Below are 26,373 nucleotides of genomic sequence, written 5' to 3'. Positions count from 1 at the left end.
TGATCCTTGTATCTGTAGTATATATTGTACATAATACATAGTGTGCAGTATATGTATGATCCTTGTACCTGTAGTATATATTGTATGTAATGTATATGTATTTTCCTGTTGATAAATCAGGGTGAGCCTATACTGTCTGTGGTTCTAGTGTATGTGTGATCACAGGCCTGAAGTGATGATTAACCCTTCCTGGCAGATTCCCATTGGACGCCTGGTGTAATAGACCCCCCTGATGAATAATCTCCTGCAGGGTGCTGGTATATGTGGTGCTATCGGTGTACATGTCTGCAGATGAGCGATGCCCTCTGTGCCCCAATGCCAGCACACAATGTGTGTATGTCCATGATTTATCATCCTCTGAGTCTTACCTTTAATAACACCTCATCTATAATACGTGAGCAGACGTTCTATACCTGTACACTGTATATATAAGTGAGCATTTTGCAGTAACTGCAAAATGTTTTCCTTGCGTTTCTGAGCCCTTGTGCGTTCTTTTAAAAAATTGCAGTGTGTCAGTTCTTCCAGTGTTTTTGCTGCATTTCTTTTACCTTTTTAAATGAATGCAACAAAAAATGCCCATAATGTGCGCAGCATTTATCCTGCCAACATTCGGCATTTTTTTTTTTTTTAGCAGAAAACTGTCATCCAAAAAAGCAGTGTGTGAACAAGTTCAGAGCACAGGCGGGATCCAGTATTTATTTCTGCATTCTCATATTTATCATTATGGATGGAATAGTCCATGCAGCTAGACAGCAGTTATTTCACTATATGTTAGAGATGAGTGCAGTCAGGGTCCGCGCTGATTATCATGTCTGTTTTATATGGTCTCTGAGGTGTCTCTTTATATTTTCCCAAACTATTACATGTGTGACACAACATGGCACGGGAGTCTCGGGGAGAGCGACTGCCGACGCCGCTGGAGTGGCGCCTGCACAAGAGGTGAGTACAGGCTTTATTATTTTATCAGGGCCGACATTTTGACCAAGAAGGGGCTGTCCTAGTGGTGGATAACCCCTTTAATATATAATGCCTGTGGACCCTTTGTTGTGCAGTTCCTCTGTTGTTACTCCTGGAAAAGTGCATATATCACCTGGCCTAAGAAGACACAACCTTATGTTACCTATAGCGCTACAGATGCTGAACAAAGCAGTTTACTGCGTGCCGTGCAATTCTCACTCAATGGTTACACTCAGTCAGTCGCATTGCAAAATCTGTACCCCAGGCCTAACTGACAACGAGGGATTACCATTCACCTCCTATATAAGATGCGTCCATACAGTCTGATGCTGTCGGCAGTGATCAGCCAAGGTTAGACTGGATAGGGAAGCGCAGAGGAATAGTGTCCGTCATCTGTCAGTTTATTCATATATTTTCAGGAGAAATAACAGAGGAATGGCATAATGCAAATAAAAAAAAGCTTCATAATTGTTTCCAAGCATCCACTAACAAAGACGAGTGAAGACAGCAGACAGGCCCTTGTTACATCCCCCAGTATCGTCTGATCAGTGCTGTAGACTTGTGTACATTTCAGAGCGTAATAATCCTCTGCTGACTGCACAGATCTGTTATCTGTGCCCAGTATGGCCAACTTCTGGGGGTATAAGGTTATATTAGTGTATACTTGGCTCTGACTAAAGTATAGGTATATATTTGTACATGTTGACCATATAATTAGAAGGTTTGTCCCATCAGGGATATTTATGGCATATTGATTGGGATATATCATCTATGTTACATACATAAAGGTCCCACCAGGGTCATTCAGAAATTTTTTTTGAGTTCCTATACAAATGAATGGAGAGAGCCGGAAATGCGCTGTTACCGTTCCTTTTCTTGAAGCCACCACTGGGTCTCAATTTTTCCATTTAACAGTGGAACATTAATCGGACATACACTATATGGCAGATCCTTTCAGTTCATCATTATTATCCGTTCACTATATGGTGTTAATATTTTGTCTGGTCATTGTGTGGCGGTATTTCTTGTATGTGGTATTATACGGTCACCATGTGGTGGTAATATGTGGTCCGGCCATGGTGTGGTGATATTTGTTCCTTGTATGTGGTAATATAGGTCACTGTGGTGGCAATATGTGGTCTGACCATGGCATGATGGTATTTGTCCCTTGAATGTGATGTTATAGGTCATTATGTGGTCTGTCCATGGCATGACTGTATTTGTCCCTTGTATGTGGAATTATTGGTCATTTAAAAGAAGTATGGGACACAATCCCTTGAAGAAACATAAATAAAAATATACCTAAAAAGAGTATTGCATTTTGAATAGGTTAGAACAGAGTATTACAGTCCCCAAAGAGTCTACCTTGTGGTGGCAGCTGAAAAAATCTTTTGGCCAAAACAAAAGCTGCTGGCTATGTATGTGATCTAGTGTTCAATGAGAACTATTAATGTGTGATTGGTGGGGACGTGGTGCAGAAAATGAGTTTTTCCAAGGGCGGACAGTGGGACTGTGGAAGGTTCAAGGGGTGGAGCCTGGGCTGAGTCTCAAGGGGCCCTGAAAATTTTGCCAGTATGGGGCCCTGAAATTCCTGGTGTCAGCCCTGCATATTCTAGAGGGTTGTTTTACCATCTAGAGGACACACAGTACCACAGTACAGGTGCAGTAATAGGGATACATACAGCTCAGCATTGGGGTATCAGCCGGATAAGGAGTTTGTGCAGGTTGGGGATAGATGGGGATGGTGCTGAAAATATGAGAAGTGAAATGCGTCTTTGTTGTATTCTCTGTAGCCAAGTCCTGGGTGGAGAAGTTGTCATGTCAGTCTGGGCCAGATGGAAAAAACGGGAAAAGTGAACGATTCCATCAGAAAGAACATCAGCAGCAAGTCACCAACTAGATCTGTGCAGTAATCACTTATATGTTCCATAGAACTGGTATCTACTACTGACCATATGGCGGTAATATCACTGTCTTTGTGTAGAGATTATTTTCAGTAACAGCGCAGACATCTCTTTCATCCACTATTAGGGTGTGTCACCACAGCTGTAATCAAGGTTACCTGGTTAGGAAGTTTCGCCCCCCCCCCCCCCCCCTCCTGAACGAAACCCCTAGCTATGATGCATATATACACACATTTTAATAAAAATGTATAGATGGAGCGCTTCTTTAAATTTGGACTTCACTGCTGTGTCTCATGACAAGTTTAAGAACTAGGTCACAAGCTGCCCCTCTAGCAAGTGAATATAACTTGACGTTGTTGGTATGTTCAGAGGGAAACCCACAACGCTTGTCCAATAAACAATGCTGATATATAGTGTCACACACACAAAGGCCTACATGTATACAGCAGGGCAGGAGGACGCGTGCACGTTTCTCTTACCATTGTGATGTATCTTCCAGGACTCTGGATATTAGCGTGAACTATCCCAGGATTACTCATCCTCTGCCTCCCGTTGTAGAGGAATGTCAGCTCTGTGTTGCTGCAGTAACTAGCATGGAGCCACTGTCTCCTAGTATCCAAGCAACATGTCAACAAACCTGATGAAACTGCATCCAGACTAATGGCTTCTAGGTACTTCAGCAAATAGTGCTAATGCTGTAACAAGAGCGCTGGGATCATTCCGTGAAGCCACAACTTGTATGGACTTGTACTAGATAAAAAGACAATAAAGGACGACGTAATGTTGTATCGGGTCACAAGATGGACAGCATATAAATAGCTATATGTATTACTAAGCTGCTTTTTATTGTAAGGTTTTAATGCAGATACTTTTTTCAATATCCTAAGGCCTGTTTGACACTTCAGTTTTTTGACGTCAGTCAAAATCTGCCAATTTTGGGAAAAAAAACGGATCTGCCAAAAAATGGGCGGATCCGTTTTTTTTTTTCCCCCATAGACTTACATTAGCTGCGGATCTTGACTGACGGTCATCTGTCCTACCCGTTTTTTGACGGATCCGTCAAAATTTTAATGTCTCCCAGGCGGATGGGACGGACTCTGCAACGTTTTTTCCGAGTGATGGTCCGCCAATTTAGATTGCGCGTGGCCGGTACATTTGCTGGAGCAGGGCTCTTAACCCCCTGAGTAGCGTTCCGGAACAGCCGTACACAGAAAAAAAAATTCTCTATCTCTCTATTCCTTTAAATTTCGGTCACTACCTCTTAAAACGGATTCGATGTCACAACGCTGACGGATCCGTTTTTTCCACAAGCTGGCGGATTTGGACTGACGTCAAATAACTTAACTGTGAAACAGGCCTAATAAGCATTTGTTCAGAGAGACTTTTTTCACATTGATTATGGGACACGATTATAGCAGTGAATCCAGCTCATTATTCTGTATTACAGTTGTCTGACATTTCAGCAACAGCCTGTGTGCGCCTCACTCCTCAGGGCTCCCCTCTCCATAGCATATAATAGATGTAACCTGACACCTCATCGCATTGGCGGTACCTGTTGCTTTGACTTGTGTATTACAGTTGTCTGACACTGCAGAACCAGACTGTGTGTGCCTCATTCCCCAGGGCTCCCCATAGAGTATAATAGGAGATGTAACCTGACGCCTCATTGTACTAGCGGTACCTATTGCTTTGACTTGTGCATTACAGTTGTCTGACACTGCAGCACCAGCCTGTGTGTGCCTCACTCCCCAGAGCTCCCCAATCTTCCACTCTCCATAGAGTATAATAGGAGGTGTAACCTGACACCTCATTGTATTGACATACCTATTGCTTTGACTTGTGTATTACAGTTTTCTGACACTGCAGAACCAGACTGTGTGTGCCTCATTCCCCAGGGCTCCCCATAGAGTATAATAGGAGATGTAACCTGACGCCTCATTGTACTAGCGGTACCTATTGCTTTGACTTGTGCATTACAGTTGTCTGACACTGCAGCACCAGCCTGTGTGTGCCTCACTCCCCAGAGCTCCCCAATCTTCCACTCTCCATAGAGTATAATAGGAGGTGTAACCTGACACCTCATTGTATTGGCATACCTATTGCTTTGACTTGTGTATTACAGTTGTCTGACACTGCAGAACCAGACTGTGTGTGCCTCATTCCCCAGGGCTCCCCACTCCTCCCCTCTCCATAGAGTATAATAGGAGATGTAACCTGAGGCCTCATTCTACTAGCAGTACCTATTGCTTTGACTTGAGTATTACAGTTGTCTGACACTGCAGCACCAGACTGTGTGCACCTCACTCCCTGTGGATCCTCACTCTCTCTCCATAGAGTATAATTGGAGATGTAACCTGACACCTCACTGTACTGGTGGTACCTATTGCTTTGACTGAAATGGTTTCTATTTCCCCCCCCCCGAATAATAGGTTTAGGATGAAGGAGAAAGTGGGAGAAGTGGTTCATAAGTACCAGTGTACTAATCTACTGTATGATTGATTTATGCAAAGTTTGTTGAAATGATGGCGACCATTTAAAGTTCCACTATGCAACAAAAATATTACTCTGCAAGATAAAAGGCTTACGGTATTTAAAAAATGGGCCAGATGCATCCTGCATGAACCATGATAAACGTATGGGTGCAGTGGAGGTGAGTGTTAGCACCGCAGAGGATCATGTAGTAAAGCGGAGAAAAAGTTTGCTCAGGCACTGTCAGAACTTGCCGCAAAAAATGAGGATCTAGAGAACAGATCCAGAAGAAATAACCTCCATATAGTTGGTCTGCCAGAAAAAACGGAGGGGAGGAAGCCTCCTGAGTTTATTGAAAGCTGGCTGAGGGAGAAAATTGGGGCCGAGACGCTGACAAGTTTTTGCTGTTGAGAGAGAGCTCACAGGGTCCTACCACAGCCCCCTGCCCCTGGAGCTAATCCCCGTACTATGCCAAAATACTGAACTATAGGTACCGGGGCGTTATTCTCAGGAGGGCCAGAGAAATGGAGGATCTCCCGGTCGATGGACAGAGGATTGCCATTTATCCGAATTATTTTGCTGCGATTCAGAAACAGAGGATGCAGTTTACTGGTGTCAAGAGACGATTGGGGGTGCAATACTCCATTCTGTTCCCTGCGAGGCTACGGGTGGTAGCTTTGGACAGAGTCCATTTTTTTCCTGACACCAGAGGAAGCTACCCAGTGGATTGACATTAATGCTAAGAAAATGCAAGCCAAAGGGGACTGCGATTCCGCAGTGTGCTGGATGCGTGGGAAAATCTTTTTTATATATCTGGAATAGGAGAATTGTGTATATTTTTATACCTGTTCCTTTTTTTGTGCGGCTCTCAATTTTGGAAGCGCTGTGAATGTCCATGTGGCTTGCTTTGCCAGAGGGTGCAGTAATAGATAATATGGAGGGAGGAGGAGGATTTAAAATGGTGCACTGCGAATGTATATTGTAATCTCTTTACTTTGTTGTTGGTATTGTAATGGTGGCGGGAGGCGAGAAGAGATGGTTAACTACGGGAGAGTATTTGCAATGGTCAGAGGAGCCGCGCTCTCAATGAGAGGAAAAAGCTTTAGATATGGGGGGACAGGGGAGGGAGTTGGGATTTATAAGGGTAGAGAGATTAGACGGCTAGTATTAAGGGGACAGGATATTCTGAAAAATGATGAGCGGTGTGATGGGGGACTGTATTAAAATATTGAGTTGGAATGTAAGAGGCCTATCAGATAGGACCAGACGAGCGGCGGTATTACAGTACGCTCACGATCAGAGGGCCTCAATGATATGCCTGCTTGAGACACACTTGGTGCGTGAGAAGGCTGACATTTTACGTAGGAACTGGATACAAAAAGCATATCATTCTACCTTTTCTACTTATTCGAGGGGAGTGTCAGTACTGATCTCTGCGGGGGCACGTTAGGAAGTGGAGGTGGATGTGGACGGACAATATGTGGTGGTGAAATGTAGAGTGTTTGGTGTGTTGATGTGTGTGGCAGCCATGTGCATTCCGCCTCCCTATTCCAGCAGGAAAATTAGGAAAGTGTTAGAGTTGGTCAAACTTGGGGGAGGGGGTCGATGCCATTCTAAGGCTGTGGGCCCACGTAGCGTTTTAAAACGCTCACTAAAAACCGGACTCCTTCCCAGAAATCGCGCGTTTTTTCCCGCGCGATTTCACCGCGATTTTACCGCGATTATGATCGCAATTTTGCCGTGATTTTCGCGTGCGATATTCAAGCACTTTCCAAACGATTTGAAGCATCGCTTGGAAAGTGATTGACAGGTTGGTCACACTCGTCAAACATAGTGTTTGACAAGTGTGACCAGGTTTTTACTATTGAGGCCGCCTATGCGGCCTCAATAGTAAAAGATAAAATGTTAAAATGCTAAAAAAAAATAAAAAAAATCGGGGTATATTTACCTTCCGGCGTCCCGCGCTGCATTCCCGGGCCTCAGCGTTCCCAGTAATGCCTTGCGAGACCTGTGATGACGTAGTCTCGCGTTACTATAGCGATCTCGCGAGACCACGTCATTACAGGGCCTTGCCGCAAGGCAATACTGGGAACGCTAGGCCGGGAATGCAGCGCGGGACATCAGAAGGTAAATATACCCCGATTTTTTTATTCTTTTTTTTCACAGGGGTATGGTGCCCAGGGCCTGGAGGACAGTCTCCTCTCCTCCACACCGTGGGTACCAACCGCACATGAGACACTTAACTTCCCGCATGGTGGGCATAGCCACATGCGGGAAGTAAGCGATTCTCATGCATTCCTATGGGTGCGGAATCGCGGCAATTCTTTGCGATTCCGCACAAAAGAATGAGCATGCTGCGATTTTTTTCCGCGATGCGATTCCGCCGCGGAAAAAAGCGCAGCATTAGCACAGAATGTGCGGAATGCCATAGGAATGCATGGGGGGCGTTCTGTGCATGATTTTTAAACGTTTTCGCGCCGAAAATCGCGGCAAAAACGCTTAAAAATCGCTACGTGGGTACATAGCCTTAATTATTGGGGACCTTAATAATATTTGTGATGATTTCTGGGACAAAAACAAAAACACACAGAGTAGGACCGAAGGTCACGCTACTGCATTTGGTACATATGTTTGGGAAATTGGCATGATTTATGGAGAGTGCGACATCTTGGAGAGAGGGGATATTCTTGTTATTCGCCTGCCCATGATACCCTATCTAGAATAGATATGGTGCTCAGCAATGGAATGATGGACACGATGGTGGGGGATGTGAGGTAACTGCCACGGGCTGTTTCGGATCACAGTCCGATAGAGGTGGAGCTGCAGCCGGCGGGTACGCATGCCATGTGCAGGGGAGAGTGGAAAATACACCCCAATTGGTTGTATTGTATATATCTTAAGAGTATACAGCGGGAGGTAGAGGAGTTTTTTGAATTTAATGATGTGAGGGCAGATATATCCACTATATGGGAGGCCATGAAAGCGTATTTGAGGGGTTTGCTGTCTAGAGATATCAATAGGTGTAAGAGGCGGGCAAAACAGGCAGAGAAAGTAGTGGAGGAAAGACTGAGAGCAGCGGAACATGAGATGGCTTTACTTGGTACCCCAGAGGCCGGGAAACGGTTAAAGGAAGCTCAGAATAATATGGATAAAACTCTTTTGGAAAGGGCGGAGACTGAGAGGAAAAGAGAGTTTCAGCAACTGGCTTATTACCAGAAAGGGCAGAAGGTGGACCGCATGCTGTCGCTGATTGCTTCTGCCCAGAGGGGTACCTTGTTTGTGCATTCATTGGTTTCAGGAAATGGCACGAGGGTGTTGGAGACCCCTGACATTTTAGGGGTCTTCACGGACTTTTATGCAGACTTATACTCCTCTCAGGTGGGAGCATCGGTGGGAGACACTGTGGCATTCTTGGAGGGGGCTTGGGCTGCTTAAACTGGGAGATGCTGACAGGCAAAGCGGACGAAGAGCTGAGCCGGGCACTAGGGTCAATGTCAAGGGGGAGGGCGCCAGGAGTAGACGGGTTACCAGCTGAAATTTATGAAGGTATGGAGGAAGTGTTAGTGCCCAGATTGAGAGTGGTATTGAAGGATGCTAAGTGTAGAGGGACTTTGCCAGCTTCAATGAGAGAAGCCATAATAGTGGTAACACCGAAAGAGGATAAAGATCTACAGCAGCCTGAGTCATATCGCCCAATCTCTTTGCTCACAACGGATGTTAAGCTTCTGGCTAAGGTATTAGCGAACCGGCTGACGGGTGTTGTCTCGAAGTTGATACATCCGGATCAGTCCGGCTTTATGCCCGACAAATCTGCGGCTGGTAACCTGAGAAGGCTTTTTATGAATATGCAGCTGCGGGCCGACAACTGCGGTCAGACTGTTATTGCATCCTTAGATGCTCATAAGGCTTTTGATAGTGTGGAGTGGGGATATTTGTGGCAGGTTCTGTGCTGTTTGGACTTTGGTCCGCAATTTCTGTCATGGGTTCAACTGCTGTGTGCGCAACCGTTAGCAAAAATCAGGGTGAATGGGGAGCTATCCCAAACTATAAAGTTGCACAGAGGGACGAGACTGGGGTGTCCACTCTCCCCTCTTTTGTTTGCTTTTGCGGTGGAACCGTTGCCGCAAAGATTCGACAGTCTACCGGGGTGTCTAGGTTCAGGTATGGGTCAATAGAGGAAAAGATAACGCTCTTTGCAGACGATATACTAATGTTCTTGGGTGATCCACACACTTCTCTGGGGAATGCCATGCAGCTTCTTGAGGAATTTGGATCCTTGTCGGGGCTGGGGATAAACTGGAATAAATCAATTCTGTTTAAGGTCGATGATGTAGTGGATAAGGTGAGGGACGCTGTAGGTGGGGGCAGACTTAAAGTGGTAGATCAGTTTAAATACTTAAGGATATGGGTCTCTATGCCAGTTACAGACTATCTGCATAAGAATCTGACTCCTGTACTGGGGGTTCTTAAGGCGAAGGTGGGGGCCTGGACTAAGCTACACTTGTCGGTGGTTGGACAGGTCAATCTCATCAAAATGATTCTGATGCATAAGATACTATATGTACTTCACAATGCACCTATTTGGATACCCCGTGGGAAATTTAAACAGATCAACTCTTTATTTAGGAGTTTGGTATGGGGGAAGCAGCATCCCCGTATTAGGTTGGAGACGCTTCAGCGGCCTAAGGAAGAGGGGGGGGGGGATTGGCTTTGCCTAACCGTGAAATATTTATTGCGGCACAGTGCCAGCATCTCCACGGTTGGGCGGATGAGGAGACCTCCAGTGTGGTACAGCATTTGATAGAGGGGCTGATGAAGAGAAGACCGGCAGTTCAGTGCTTGGAGGATGGGTCCCTGGGGGCGCTTGGGAAAATCTACCCAACACTATTTCTGATTCATAAAATATGGGGGAGGATCAAACAAATTCGGGGGGTCACCTGTCTAACTAGGGGAAGAAGGTGGACCCAGGCAACTATAGGCCGGTGAGTCTGACTTCCATACCAGGAAAGATCTTTGAACAAATTATTAAACAGCATGTATGTAAGTACCTGGATAAGAATGAAGTGATTAAACAGTCAGCATGGGTTGGTAACTAATAATTCATTTCAGACTAACTTAATTTCCTTCTATGACAGAATCACTGATTGGGTGGATTAGGGAAATGCTGTAGATATAGTATATCTTGACTTCAGCAAAGCATTTGACAAAGTATCTCACACAATCCTTATTGAAAAAATGGCTAAGTATGGAATGGACAAGACAACTGTTAGGTGGATTCATAGCTGGCTTAGTGATCGGGCCCAAAGCGTGGTCGTAAATGGCTGCACATCTAGTTGGAAGAATGTCTCAAGTGGGGTACCACAGGGCTCTGTCCTGGGCCCTGTATTGTTCAACATCTTTATCAACGATTTAGATGAAGGAATTGAGGGTAAACTAATTAATTTTGCTGATGACACAAAGCTAGGAGGGATAGCTAATACTAGAGAAGAGAGGATTCAAAAAGATAAACTGGAGCAGAGGCAGTAACTAATAGAATGGTTTTCAACAGGGAAAAATGCAAAGTACTACATCTGGGCAATAAAAAAGCATATACAGAATGGGAGGAATAGGGCTAAGCAACAGCACATGTGAAAATCACTTGGGCATACTAATAGATCACAGACTGAATGAGTCAACAGTGTGATGCAGCAGCAAAAAAGGCAAATGCAGTTCTAGGATGTATTAACAGAAGCATACAGTCTAGATCACGTGAAGTCATTATTGCCCTCTACTCCTCTTTGGTCAGACCTCATCTGGAATACTGTGTCCAGTTTTGGGTGCCACATTTTAAAAAAGACATCAACAAACTGGAGCAAGTTCAGAAAAGAGCGACCAGAATGGTGACCGGTCTGCAAACCCTGTCTTATAAGGAAAGGTTGCAGGATTTGGGAATGTTTAGCTTGCAAAAGAGAAGACTAAGAGGAGACTTAATAGCTGTCTACAAATATCTCAAGGGATCAAGGGCTGTCACATTGTAGAAGGATCATCTTTATTCTCATTTGCACAAGGAAAGACTAGAAGCAATGGGATGAAACTGAATGGGAGGAGACACAGATTAGATATTAGAAAAAACTTTTTGACAGAGTGATCAATGAGTGGAACAGGCTGCCACGGGAGGTGGTGAGTTCTCCTTCAATAGAAGTCTTCAAACAGAGGCTGGACAGACATCTGTCTGGGATGATTTAGCAAATCCTGCTTTGAACAGGGGGATGGACCAGATGGACCAGGAGGTCCCTTCCAACTCTATGATTCTAGGTTTTCTCCGTTATGGCATAATAACAATCTTCGGGTGTTTATGAAGTTGGGATGTTTGTCGGAATGGCTGGCCAGGGGGATACGTTATGTCTTTCAGATATTAGAGCAGCGGGAGTTGAAGTCTTTTTCCAGGCTGCAGTCGGAATATGGTCTTAAGGCCTCCGGGGAATATCAATATGCTCAAATGCGGCATGCGTACAGAGCTCAAAACAGAGATGATTTCCTTAAAATTCAGGGCGACCTAATGCTGGAGTGTGTGTGTGTGTGTGTGGGGGACTATGAGGGGGGGGTCATCTCCTCCATATATAGAGACCTAATACATACTTGGATATCCAATCAATGCGAGGGCTAGGTGGGAAAGAGACCTGGGTCACTTGGACGATGAAACGTGGGAGTCGATTCTGGAGTGGATACTAAAACTGTCACTGAGTGAGCCGTATAGACTCTCTCAGCTTTATATTTTACATAGAGTATATAGGTCTCCGGAAGTCATGTATAGGACTGGATTACGGTCTAACTCTGAGTGTCCTCGGTGTAAGAACGAAAATGCTGGATTCTTTCATATGCTGTGGACGTGTCCAAGATTGGCTGCATTTTGGTTAATGATCCTGAGTGTGGAAGTGGCTTATAGGTGTGTGGTCCCAAGAAAGCCAGTGGTTTTCTTGCTGGGATATGTGGAGGAGATAAGTCGAAAACAATCTGAAGGTGGCAATTGCTAGATTACTATATTTGGCTCGAAAGGTAATAGCGAGGAATTGGATAAAGGAGGATCCACCTTCAAGGGGAGAATACTTTGCCTATGTGAAGCATGTCCTTAAGCTGGAGAAGGGGGTCTACAAAAAAAGGGGAAAACTGGTGATGTATGACAAACTGTGGACACCTTGGATGGAATTGGGATGAGTGGATAGGTGAATGAACGGTCTAGGGGGGGTAAGTACTGTATATTGCGGTTGTTTGTCTACACTGCTATAACAGACGATGTTGTATAATGCAATTCTATATACGTGTACAGGTGGTGTTAAAGGGATAATACGAGCTGTCTAAAGGGGGGGAAGGGCTGGGGGTGGGGTGAGTTTGCATTGTTGAGGGGGGGGGTTTATGGTAAAATCAAAAATGCTTGTACCACTGTTGTATGAATACTGTGATGTTCTTCTTAATAAAAATCTATTTGAGTTAAAAAAATAAAAAAAGCACAACTGGATTTCATATATTAAATGACTTACATGGACATAACATTAGCCAGGATTACAATGTTGACTGTAATCAGTGGTGAGAAGCACCATGGCAATGCTACTCCCGGTCAGGTAAGTATGGCGCCCGAGATCGCGGTATGCAGTGTGTACGCATACCGCCATCTCCGACGCCATACACACTCCTCACCGCTGGATGCCTCATTCTGTCTGGAGCCAGACTGCGCAGGCGCGTCGCGCTTGCGCAGTCTATATAGTCTTCAGACAGAGTGACGCTTACAGCGTTATATATATATAGTGGTGTAATGACCACTGTGTCCACGAGGGGGCGCTGTGTGGATGTCCCAAGAGTGTGAGTGGTTGAAGAGCCATTATGTATCTCAAGGTGGGTGACCTTGAGATAGAGACATATGTATGTTTATGAATGCTATTGTAAAGTATATATGTCTGTGTGAAGGACCTGTGGTGAGGTCATAGTCATGTGACCCGGTGGGCATGGCTATGGACCATATAATGTGGCCAGGTTAGGTCACATGGAGTGAATGCTGGGACCTGATTGGTCCAGTTTGGAAGGTCCCGTGAGGAGAAGGATCTCCTCACTAACAGCAGCCTGTGGAGCGGCTGTGTGTGTAATGGCGGCCAGTATCTGAGAGTCCCTGAGGAGTGAGTGGACTTCTGCAGCCTGGAGAAACAGCCAAAAACTTTTTGACAGAGTGATCAATGAGTGGAACAGGCTGCCACGGGAGGTGGTGAGTTCTCCTTCAATAGAAGTCTTCAAACAGAGGCTGGACAGACATCTGTCTGGGATGATTTAGCAAATCCTGCTTTGAACAGGGGGATGGACCAGATGGACCAGGAGGTCCCTTCCAACTCTATGATTCTAGGTTTTCTCCGTTATGGCATAATAACAATCTTCGGGTGTTTATGAAGTTGGGATGTTTGTCGGAATGGCTGGCCAGGGGGATACGTTATGTCTTTCAGATATTAGAGCAGCGGGAGTTGAAGTCTTTTTCCAGGCTGCAGTCGGAATATGGTCTTAAGGCCTCCGGGGAATATCAATATGCTCAGATGCGGCATGCGTACAGAGCTCAAAACAGAGATGATTTCCTTAAAATTCAGGGCGACCTAATGCTGGAGTGTGTGTGTGTGTGTGTGTGTGTGTGTGTGTGTGTGTGTGTGTGTGTGTGTGTGTGTGTGACTATGAGGGGGGGGTCATCTCCTCCATATATAGAGACCTAATACATACTCACTTACTTGGATATCCAATCAATGCGAGGGCTAGGTGGGAAAGAGACCTGGGTCACTTGGACGATGAAACGTGGGAGTCGATTCTGGAGTGGATACCAAAACTGTCACTGCTGTTAGTGGGAACCCTGACGTGGGTGAGATAACCCTGGGGCTAAATAGCCTGTATAATGGACGCTCTCCTGTAATGCTGTGTATATTGCTGCTGGAGGTTTATGAAGGATGAATAAACCTCATAGACTATGATTTGTTGGAAAATCCTGTGCCGGATGTGTTTTTCGATCGCTGCAAGCGAGAACCCCTTACTTACATGACAGCGCTACCTCACAATATATATAATTTTATTTTTTTTCATAGATTTCTACATAGCATAATAGCTGCTAAATCAATTGCTGGCTTCTGTAAAATCATTACAAAACCCGACATGAAATGACACATGGTTGACATACAGTAAATCATTTCATAGAGTTTTTTTATATGTCTTTGACTAATAATTAGATTAGTGTTTGTGTGTAAAATTTTGGACATGTAGGTGTTAATTTAACGGGTAAATTCGTTGAAAAAAATTGTGTGGGCTCCCGCGGTAATTTCTCCACCGGAGAGGGAAAGCCAATGAGTGAGGGCAGATGTTAATAGCCTAGAGAGGGACCATTGTTTTTGGCCCCCCCGGCTAAAAAAAAATCTCCCAGCCACCCCAGAAAAGGTGCATCTATAAGATGCGCCTTTTCTGGGACTTAGCCTCTCTATTCCCATTGCCTTTAGCAGTGGCTCATGGGTTAATAATAATAATAGCTTAATGTCACCTTGCTATTGAAAGGTGACATTAAGGCGGGTTAATAATGGAGAGGTGTCAGTAAGACAGACACCTCTCCATTATTAATCCTATAGTAGTATAGGGTTAAAAAAGACACACATTAATTAAAAATTCTTTTAATGAAATAATTACACAAAGTTTTTGACCAAATTTATTATTCTGCTAATCCAACAGAATCCCTTGTTATCCTGAAAAAAAAAATAAAATAAAAAAAACAACAATGTCCATATCTCTCCGCCGTTCAGTCAGGTCCCCCGCTGCAATCCATCACAAGGGGTTAATTAGTTTACAACAGGGACCGGTGCTAATGCTAACAGCCCCGCTGTAAACCACTGCAGAATTAATTAAATCATGTCTGCGCAGGCGCACCGGCTGACCGGAGATGGGAAAGTTTCTGAACTTTTTCCCACACTGTCAATTCACCTCCGGTCAGCCGAGGACTTCGCGCAGCCTCAGTGATGTCAGTGAGGCTGCACGGAGTCCCCAGCTGACCTGAGGTGAACTCAGGAGCGTGGGAAAAAGTCCAGAAACTTTCCCATGCTAATCAGTTTATTGCCGGTCAGCTGGGGCGCCTGCGTCGGCATGACTTCATTCATTCTGCAGTGGTTTACAGCGGGGCCGATAGCATTAGCATCGGCTCCTGTTGTAAACTAGTTAACCCCTTGTGATTGCAACAGGTGACCTGACTGAACCGTCGGAGAGGTATGGATATTGTTGGTTTTATATCTTTTTTCAGGATAACAAGGGATTCTGTTGGATTAGCAGAATAATAAATTTGGTGAAAAACTTTGTGTGATTATTTCATTAAAAGAATTTTTAATTAATGTCTTTTTTAACCCTTTACTACTATAGGATTAATAATGGAGAGGTGTCTTATTGACACCTCTCCATTATTAACCCGGCTTAATGTCATCTTTCAATAGCAAGGTGACATTAACCCATGAGCGATCACTAAAGGCAATGGGAATAGAGAGGCTCAGTGCCAGAAAAGACGCATCTTAGGGTGTGAGCACACGCTGCGGATTCTGCTGCGGTTCCCCAGCGGATTTGGCCGCTGCAGATCCGCAGCAGTTTTATCTGCGGTGTACAGTACCCTAATATCCTATGGATATTAAAAACCGCAGTGCAGACGGTGCGGACTTTTCCGCGCGGTTTCAAAACCGCAGAAAGAATTGACATGTCAATTCTTTCTGCAGATTCCGCTGTGGTTTGCAATCTCCTCCATTGTGTAGATGAAAAACCGCAGGCTAATCCGCAGGTAAAACCGCAGGTCTTTTGACCTGCAGATTTACCTGCGGATTTTACAAAATCCGCACGGCCAAATCCGCACCCCATTCCGCAGCGTCTGCACGTACCCTAATAGGGGTGGCTGGGGGCAGATTTTTTTTTAGCTGTGGGGGGGGGGGGCAAAAACTATGGTCCCTCTCTAGGCTGTTAATCTGTGCCCTCAATCACTGTCTTTCCCTCTCTGGTGGAGAAATTACTGCGGGAGCCCACACAATTTTTTTTTCAATGAATTTACCTGTTAATTTAACACCTACATGTGCAAAATTTTACACACATACACTAATCCAAATATTTGTCTAAGACATATAAAAAACGAAATGAAATGGTTTACTGTATGTAAACCATGTGTCATTTCATGTCGGGTTTTGTAATGATTTTACAGAAGCCGGCAACTGATTTAGTGGCTATTATGCTATGTAGGACTCCATGAAATTATATATATATATACATACATACACACACGCAGTATAGACCAAAAGTTTGGACATACCTTCTCATTCAAAGAGTTTTCTTTATTTTCATGACTATGAAAATTGTAGATTCATTCTGAAGGCATCAAAACAATGAATTATCACATGTGGAATTATATAATTAACAAAAAAGTGTGAAACAACTGAAAATATGTCTTATATCCTAGGTTCTTCAAAGTAGCCACCTTTTGCTTTGATTACTACACTCTTGGCATTCTCTTGATGAGCTTCAAGAGGTAGTCACCGGAAATGGTTTTCACTTCACAGGTGTACCCTGTCAGGTTTAATAAGTGGGATTTCTTGCCTTATAAATTGAGTTGGGACCATCAGTTGTGTTGTGCAGAAGTCTGGTGGATACACAGCTGATAGTCCAACTGAATAGACTGTTAGCTGCTTTTTTCTTGCCATAATACAAATTCTAAGTAAAGAAAAACGAGTGGCCATCATTACTTTAAGAAATTAAGGTCAGTCAGTCCGGAAAATTGGGAAAACTTTGAAAGCGTCCCCAAGTGCAGTGGCAAAAACCATCAAGCGCTACAAAGAAACTGGCTCACATGAGGACCAACCCAGGAAAGGAAGACCAAGAGTCACCTCTGCTGCAGAGGATAAGTTCATCTGAGTCACCAGCCTCAGAAATCGCAGGTTAACAGCAGCTCAGATTAGAGACCAGGTCAATTCCACACAGAGTTCTAGCAGCAGACACATCTCTACAACAACTGTTAAGAGGAGACTTTGTGCAGCAGGACTTCATGGTAAAATACCTGCTAGGAAACCACTGCTAAGGACAGGCAACAAGCAGAAGAGACTTGTTTGGGCTAAAGAACACAAGGAATGGACATTAGACCAGTGGAAATCTGTGCTTTGGTCTGATGAGTCCAAATTTGAGATCTTTGGTTCCAACGACCGTGTCTTTGTGCAATGCAGAAAAGGTGACCGGATGGACTCTACATGCCTGGCTCCCACCGTGAAGCATGGAGGAGGAGGTGTGATGGTGTGGGGATGCTTTGCTGGTGACACTGTTGGGGATTTATTCAAAATTGGAAAATTGAAGGCATACTGAACCAGCATGGCTACCACAGCATCTTGCAGTGGCATGCTATGATCCGGTTTGCGTTTTAGTTGCACCATAATTTATTTTGCAACAGGACAATGACCCCAAACACACTTCCAGCCTGTGTAAGGGCTATTTGACCAAGAAGGCGAGTGATTGGGTGCTACGCCAGATGACCTGGCCTCCATAGTCACCAGACCTGAACCCAATCGAGATGGTTTGGGGTGAGCTGGACCGCAGCGTGAAGGCAAAAAGGCCAACAAGTGCTAAGCATCTCTGGGAACTCCTTCAAGACTGTTGGAAGACCATTTCTGGTGACTACCTCTTGAAGCTCATCAAGAGAATGCCAAGAGTGTGGAAAGCAGTAATCAATGCAATAGGTGGCTACTTTGAAGAAACTAGAATATAAGACATATTTCCAGGACGTTCTATCCTGACAGCACCATGGGGTTGTCCTTTCATCCTTCCAGGGACAGGAAATGCACGAGAGGTTAAAAGGTCCCCTCCCACACCACACTCCAGTGTTTTTCCTGTCCCTGTAAGGACAGGCACGAGAGCGCCGCAGCCGCAGCATACAAAGATCTTACCGGGGCCAGGAGGTTCGGGGTCCTAACCGCCAACTCCTCCGGGTCGGACGATGTAAGCGGCACCCCCCCTAAGGGGGGTTCCCCGCCGGGTGTCCCGTGGAGCGTCGCTCCGGGACCCATCCCTGCTTCCCCGGCCAGAACGCATCAGAGCGGCGGCGCGTCACTTCCGGGCGCCCAGAGATGACGATTTCCGGTCGGGGCACGGAGGACGCGTCAGAGGGCGGCAGAAGGAGCGTTCCTGCGCAAGACAAGGTAGGATAAGAGCGGGGGGAAGCGGGAGACCAGCGGCAGATTGAGAGTGACAGACGCCGCCAGCATGGACGCCAGGACCAGTGACCAGCCAGAACCAGCGTCCGTGAGTAAAGGGGCACAGGGGCAAGATGGCCAGAGACAGGAGCTTGTTTGTAAAGGGAGGACTCCTGTCTTTTAGAATAAGGCGACACCGGCTCCAGCAACAGCCAGGACATCAGGCAAACCCAAATGCCCCATCTGTGCCAGCAAACTGCCGAGCGCATGGAAGAAACCCCTATGCGAGGATTGCACACTCCGAATTGTCAGAGGCGAGCAGGCAGCCTTTCTCACGGAGATGCGCGCAGTAGTCAGAGACGAAGTTCAAGCCTCGGTCTCTGGAATGCTACCTACTCAGTCTTCCGGCCGGTCCCAGTCCAAAAGACCTAGATGGGAGTCCGACCTATCATCGGAAGAAGAGATACGGGGCACGGAGTCGGAGGAAGAGGGCGAGATTACCTCGGAACCCCTAGAAACAGGGAAGAGGTACCTCTTTACATCAGAGAACACGGAAGAGCTGCTCAGGGCAGTAAGAAGTACATTCATGGCCAAAAGTTTAGAGAATGACACAAATATTATATTTTAACATGATCTGCTGGCCTCTGGTTTTTATGTGTGTTTGTCAGATGTTTTTATCACATACAGAAATATAATTGCAATCATGTTATGAGTAGCAAAAGGTTATATTGACAGTTAGAATGAGTTAATGCAGCAAGTCAATATTTGCAGTGTTGACCCTTCTTCTTCAGGACCTCAGCAATTCTCCCTGGCATGCTCTCAATCAACTTCTGGATCAAATCCTGACTGATAGCAGTCCATTCTTGCAAAATCAATGCTTTTATTTTGTCTGAATTTGAAGGTTTTTGTTTGTCCACCCGTCTCTTGATGATTGACCACAAGTTCTCAATGGGATTAAGATCTGGGGAGTTTCCAGGCCATGGTCCCAAAATCTCTGTTTTGTTCCCTGAGCCATTTAGTTATCACCTTTGCTTTATGGCAAGGTGCTCCATCATGTTGAAAAAGGCATTGTTGATCGCCAAACTGCTCTTGGACGGTTGGGAGAAGTTGCTCTCGGAGGACATTCTGGTACCATTCTTTATTCATGGCTGTGTTTTTAGGCAAGACTGAGAGAGAGCCCATTCCCTTGGCTGAGAAGCAACCCCACACATTAATGGTTTCAGGATGCTTGACAGTTGGCATGAGACAAGACAGGTGGTAGCGCTCACCTGGTCTTCTCCAAATAAGCCGTTTTCCAGATGTCCCAAACAATCGAAAAGGGGATTCATCAGAGAAAATGACTTTACCCCAGTCCTCAGCAGTCCACTCCCTGTACCTCTTGCAGAATATCAGCCTGTCCATGATGATTTTCCTGGAGAGAAGTGGCTTCTTTGCTGCCCTCCTTGAGACCAGGCCTTGCTCCAAGAGTCTCCGCCTCACAGTGCGTGCAGATGCACTCACACCTGCCTGCTGCCATTCCTGAGCAAGCTCTGCACTGCTGGTAGCCCGATCCCGCAGCTGAAACACTTTTAAGAGACGGTCCTGGCGCTTGCTGGTCTTTCTTGGGCGCCCTGGAGCCTTTTTGGCAACAAGGGAACCTCTCTCCTTGAAGTTCTTGATGATGCGATAGATTGTTGACTGAGGTGCAATCTTTCTAGCTGCGATACTCTTCCCTGTTAGGCCATTTTTGTGCAGTGCAATGATGACTGCACGTGTTTCTTTAGAGATAACCATGGTTAACAGAAGAGAAACAATGATGCCAAGCACCAGCCTCCTTTTAAAGTGTCCAGTGGTGTCATTCTTACTTAATCATGACAGATTGATCTCCAGCCCTGTCCTCATCAATACCCACACCTGTGTTAATGGAGCAATCACTGAAACGATGTTAGCTGATCCTTTTAAGGCAGGGCTGCAATGATGTTGAAATGTGTTTTGGGGGATAAAGTTAATTTTCTAGGCAAATATTGACTTTGCAAGTAATTGCTGTTAAGCTGATCACTCTTTATAACATTCTGGAGTATATGCAAATTGCCATTAGAAAAAATGAAGCAGTAGACTTTGTAAAAATTAATATTTGTGTCATTCTCAACTTTTGGCCATGACTGTACAATGCAGATCGAGGAAACCCCGAAAGAACAATCCATCCAGGACACAATGTTCGGGGGACTTAGAGCCAGGATTCGTCAGGTCTTCCCAGTTAATGACCATATCCGGGCAATGATCCTGGAAGAATGGGAAGATGCGGAGAAAAGACTGATCGTGCCGCGAGACTTTAAACTGCGACTTCCATTTAACCATGAGGACATCAGCACTTGGGACGAGGTGCCTAAGATTGATTCACCGGTGGCCAAGGTGTCGAGGAAAACTTCGATTCCTTTTGAAGATTCTTCCAGTCTCAAGGAGCCCATGGACAAAAAGGCCGACGTGCTCTTAAAAAGAGCTTGGGAGGCCTCAGCGGCAGTGATAAAAGCAAACATAGCCGCTACATCGGTCGCTAGATCCATGCACCTATGGATCGACCACTTGGAACAACAGTTAAAGGACAAAACCCCTAGGGGTGATATCCTTGAGAGTATTCCCCTGTTGAAAATCGCGACCGGTTTTCTGGCAGATGCTTCTGCAGAATCGGTACGGTTTGCGGCCAGAAATAATTCCCTATCCAACGCGGCCCGCCGAGCCATATGGATGAAAACCTGGTCGGGGGACTACCAATCTAAAAATAAGTTATGTTCCATACCCTTCTCGGGCGGAAAGGTATTTGGGCCAGCTTTGGATAAAATTCTAGAGTGCCTCCGACGACAAAAAAGGTTTTCCAGAGGAAAAACCAAAGAGGCAATTTCCCTTTCAGAGATCCCGACCATACCAGAGGCAGGAATATAGAGGGGAAAGGGAAATCTCGCTCGGAGTACTCGAGGGGGGGGAAGAAGTAGAGCTCCCCCGTCTCGCTCCGGACAAAGTTCCAGGAGCAGAAGGCAATGACGCCATGCCTGTAGGGGGGCGCCTCAAACACTTTGCAGGGGCATGGCAGCGCATCTCCCAGAACCCATGGGTCCTCAATACAATCGCCCAGGGCTATACCCTCGAGTTCACAAGATCCCCTCCAGCACGATTTGTGGTTACAAAACCCCGTTCCAAGGCCATGATAGACCCTATATGGGCAGACATAAGAGACCTGTTAAAGACAGAAGTAGTAATTCCTGTCCCAGAGGTAGAGAGAGGTCAGGGCCACTATTCTACACTCTTCACGATAAAAAAAACATCGGGGGAAAGCCGAACTATCATAAATTTAAAGCCATTGAATCAATGGGTTCGTTACAAAAGGTTCCGAATGGAGTCCCTGAAAACCGCCATCCCGCTAATAGACCAAAACGCATCCATGTGCACTATAGATTTAAAGAACGCATATTATCACGTTCCCATCCATCCTCAATCTCAGAGGTTCCTGCGTTTCGCCCTAGAGAAAGGAGGCAAACACTACCACTTCCAGTTTCAGGCTTTTCCGTTCGGCTTGGCATCAGCACCTCGTGTTTTACAAACCTTGTGGCAGACTTAAGACAAAGAGACATAATTATTGTACCTTATTTAGACGACTTCTTGGTAATATCCCAGTCAGCGTCCGAATTAAAAGAACAACTCAGCTCAATAATTTTCAGCCTTGAGAGCCTAGGTTGGATCCTAAACAGAGAAAAATCAGATCTGCGGCCCAGCACCCAGAAAAAATTCCTAGGGGTAATGCTAGACTCCAGAAGAAGGGTCTCGTTCTTGCCGGAGGTAAAGAAGAAGCCCATCATGGACAAGGTTCGGCAGCTCGGCCAACACCAGGTTTCGATAAGGACCGCGATGGAAGTCCTGGGCACCCTAACCGCATGCATACCCTGTATCATGTGGAGCCAGGCTCAAACAAGAATCCTACAAAAGGAGATCCTTAGAAAATGGGACAGACGGCAGTCCTCGCTGGACAAGAAGTTCCGACCGTCTCCGGCGCTGAGATCATCTCTGAAATGATGGATCAGCAACAGAAACATCAGCCGGGGGGTTCCTTGGATCCTGTCTCCATGCATGACCATCACTACAGATGCCAGCAGGGAAGGATGGGGAGCCCACCTAGTAGGAAGATTCTTACAAGGAACGTGGCCCAAGAGTATCAGCTTACAGTCCTCAAACTACCAAGAGCTGCGAGCAGTTTGGGAAACTCTGAAGAGAAGCGGGTCAAGACTACAGAACCAACATATAAAGATCATGTCGGACAACGTGACCACAATAGCCTTCCTACGCCACCAGGGGGGCCCAAGGCATGGGAAACTTCAGAAGCTAGCAGCTCGCATCCTCACCTGGGCGGAAAACAATTCTCGCTCCCTGTCAGCAGTGCACCTGGAAGGCTCCCAAAACAGGATAGCCAACTATCTAAGCAGACAAGAAGTCCGAACCACCGAATGGGAGCTAAAAGAAGAGATCTTCAAGGATCTTTGCCATTGCTGGGGGACACCCCAGCTGGACCTCTTCGCGACAAGAAAAAACGCCAAGCTGAAGAGGTTCTACTCCCTCAACCCGGCGGACCATCCAGAAGAAATCGACTCCCTGGACCAGAATTGGGGACGGGGACTCCTATACGGTTTTCCACCGATCGCCATAATACCGAGGGTCCTCAGGAAGATCCAGGAGGAAGGAGCTCGGGTGATGCTGGTCGTACCTTTTTGGCCCAGGTGGAGTTGGTTTCCCCTCCTCAGAAAGATGGCTCAGAGGGGGCCACTCCACCTACCAATAATACCAGACTTGCTCTCCCAGGGTCCAGTGCTACACCCAAACCCTGGCAGCATGGATGCTGAGAGGGACATCCTAAAGTCCAATGGCCTCTCGGACCAGGTGATCTCCACATTGCAGGCCAGCCGGAAAACGGTGACTAGAGCAATATATTGTAAAATCTGGAAGAGATTCTGTACAGAAAGTGGTAGTGCTCCTTTTGACCTATCTCGGCCTGATATCCCTCGGATCCTGGACTTCCTACAGGCCGGATTCGATAAGGGCTTGACCCCCGAGCACACTCAAAGTCCAGATAGCGGCCTTAAGTACCTTCTTTAATTTCACCCTATCCTCCATCCATGGATAGCGCGATTTATTAAAGCCACCCAGAGGTTAAGACCCACATTAAGAAAAACTGTCCCCCCATGGGACCTAAATCTGGTACTCAACACGCTGTGTAGGCCCCCTTATGAGCCAATTTCGGAGATAGACATTTCAAAGCTCACACAAAAAACTGCTTTTTTGGTAGCTATCACCTCAGCTAAATGTTTAGGTGAGATCCAGGCCCTCTCAATCCAGAATCCCTAATTCAGATCTTCGAGGATCACATTACTCTCAAACTAGAGCCAAAGTTTCTCCCTAAGGTAGTGTCGCCGCAGAATCTAAACCAAGAAATAATCCTGCCCTCGTTTTGTCCAGCCCCAAAGAATGATAAAAATTGTTTCATTCTCTGGATGTTAGACGTACGGTCACCCGTTACCTGGAAGTCACCAGGGACTGGCGACAGGACACAAAACTATTTGTCCAGTACGGCGGCAAAAATAAAGGTAGAAGTGCGGCTACACAGACTCTAGCGAGGTGGATAACAACAATAATCTCCTCGGCGTACGAGGCCGAGGGCTTGCCGGTACCTGAGGGGCTTAGGGCTCATTCCACCAGGGCGATAGCGACTTAATGGGCAGAGAGGGCGGGTGCCTCAGTAGAACATATATGAAGGGCCGCCACCTGGTCTACACCAAATACTTTCTGTAGACACTATAAGTTGGACAATCTATCAGCTAGCCAGGCGACCTTTGGTCGCAGAGTGCTACAAGCAGTAGTCCCACCCTAAGCGAATTCCTACTTTGGTATTCCCCATGGTGCTGTCAGGATAGGACGTCCTGGAAAACGGAGATTAGACCTACTGGTAATGTTATTTCCAGGAGTCCATCCTGACAGCACTGGTAGTTCCCTCCCTAGGATTTGTATTGGTATCATTATGCTTGTATTAAATCTAAATAAAATTTAATTGCATCCATACTGGTGTGGTACTTGGAAAAATCAATGGAGTGTGGTGTGGGAGGGGACCTTTTAACCTCTCGTGCATTTCCTGTCCCTGGAAGGATGAAAGGACAACCCCATGGTGCTGTCAGGGTGGACTCCTGGAAATAACATTACCGGTAGGTCTAATCTCCGTTTTTCAGTTGTTTCACACTTCTTTGTTAATTATATAATTCCACATGTGTTAATTCATAGTTCTGATGCCTTCAGAGTGAATCTACAATTTTCATAGTCATGAAAATAAAGAAAACTGTTTGAATGAGAAGGTGTGTCCAAACTTTTGGTCTTTACTGTGTATATATATATATATTGAAAAAATGAAAAAGCAGCACAAACAAAATAAGAAAAAAGGGGGTGCACGCTCCTAGGCATATACCAAACCTTTAAAGCATCCATCAAATATTGAAAGCAGCACGCCTTTTGAAGAGTATGAAGATGATTTATTCAGCCTGAATAAATCATCTTCATAGTCTTCAAAAGGCGTGCTGCTTTCAATTTTTGATGTGTGTGTGTGTATATATATATAATATATATATATATATATAATATAGTGTGTGATAAAACACAAATTGGACCAGCTGTCCTTCGAGCTCTGGACGATAAATACCTATTCTCTCTGTATTGCACGGGCCAGGGCTGGGAACTAGTCCAACAATGTAGAAATCAAAGCAGAAACTCCCAGCAAATGAAAACTTCAGGTAATTTTAAAAATTCCAAAAATTTATTGTAGATGAATTAAAATGTATTCAGAGTTCAGTAACAAGATGCAGACATAGTGCTGAACAGACTACGCGTTTCGGCAGAAAAAGACTGCCGCCTTCTTCACGGTCTCAAGTGTATATACAGTATTTATTCTTTCTATTTTTTATTAAACATGTCAGTGTGATTTTACTGTATCGCCAAATTAATTGCTGGCTTTTGTTAAAGGACACCGGTGCGTATTTCTCGCATGTCACACGTCTGGTCCGTGTGTAATCTGTTTTTTCTTGCCCCCTTAGACTTGCATTGGCGTATTACGGGCATAATACACTGACAATCGCAGCATGCTGCGATTTTCTCAGCCTGTATAATACGGCTGAGAAAAAAATCGACCGATGGGAGCTGCCCCTTAGATTAACATTGGTCCGAGTGCAATGCGTTGTTTTTGCGCATAGCACTCATCTGTATTTCTCGCTAGTTTGACTCTGGCCTTAGGCTTGGCTCCTGATGGACACCAGGTGCTACTCCAGGACAGACCAAGGATACAGGGCAGCTGCATCCCAGGGGACAGGTAGCTGGATTGGCACAGAAGGAGAGTTCAGCTGATACAGACAGGCACAGCAGGAACACAGGAACCACAGATGCTGATAGGTACGGCTGCTATACAGATGATCACTGGCAGGTGCCGACGGGTCTGGCTGAAATACAGACTGGTACGGCAGGTATAGGCAGGTCCGGCTGATACACAGATGGGCAAGACAGGTACCAGCAAGGGCTGACAGGAACAAGGCAAGAACCAGCACGTATTTTGGAATAGGGCAGACACTAGCGGAACTTGAGGGTACAAATGGACAGAGCCCTGAGAACTAGCAAGCAGGGCTGTGGAGTCGTGGTCGGAGTCGGTGCTCATTTTGGTGGAGTCAGTATAAAATGGACCGACTCCGACTCCTAAAATATATAATAAATTGGGTACAGTAATTCAATGCAGAATGTGCTGAATATTTTTTCATAGGAATTTGGGAAAGTTATGAAATGTACTATAAATGGCTGTTCTATTCCTG

At 45.6% G+C, this 26,373-nt stretch overlaps 1 protein-coding gene and 1 long non-coding RNA gene across 3 annotated transcripts in view; one reads left to right on the top strand and one right to left on the bottom strand.

The window, feature by feature from the left end:
• The window catches only part of LOC141059633 (zinc finger protein 474-like), a 38,149-nt gene extending 34,690 nt beyond the window's left edge, over positions 1-3,459 (bottom strand). Inside the window, exon 1 of the mRNA XM_073555741.1 lies at positions 3,341-3,459. The gene's annotated coding sequence lies outside the window, so the exon portion shown is untranslated. The remainder of the gene's footprint in view (positions 1-3,340) is intronic.
• Positions 1-26,373, top strand: part of LOC141059753 (uncharacterized) — a 33,792-nt gene that overhangs the window by 692 nt on the left and 6,727 nt on the right. The gene's annotated exons all lie outside the window — the stretch shown is intronic.

This window comes from Dendrobates tinctorius, unplaced genomic scaffold, assembly GCF_039654945.1.
Source record: "Dendrobates tinctorius isolate UK_male_01 unplaced genomic scaffold, ASM3965494v1 ptg000003l, whole genome shotgun sequence".
NCBI classification, from domain to species: Eukaryota; Metazoa; Chordata; class Amphibia; order Anura; family Dendrobatidae; genus Dendrobates; species Dendrobates tinctorius.
Note: the sequence above shows the minus strand (reverse complement) of the source record. Positions and strands in the feature narration are given on the sequence as shown.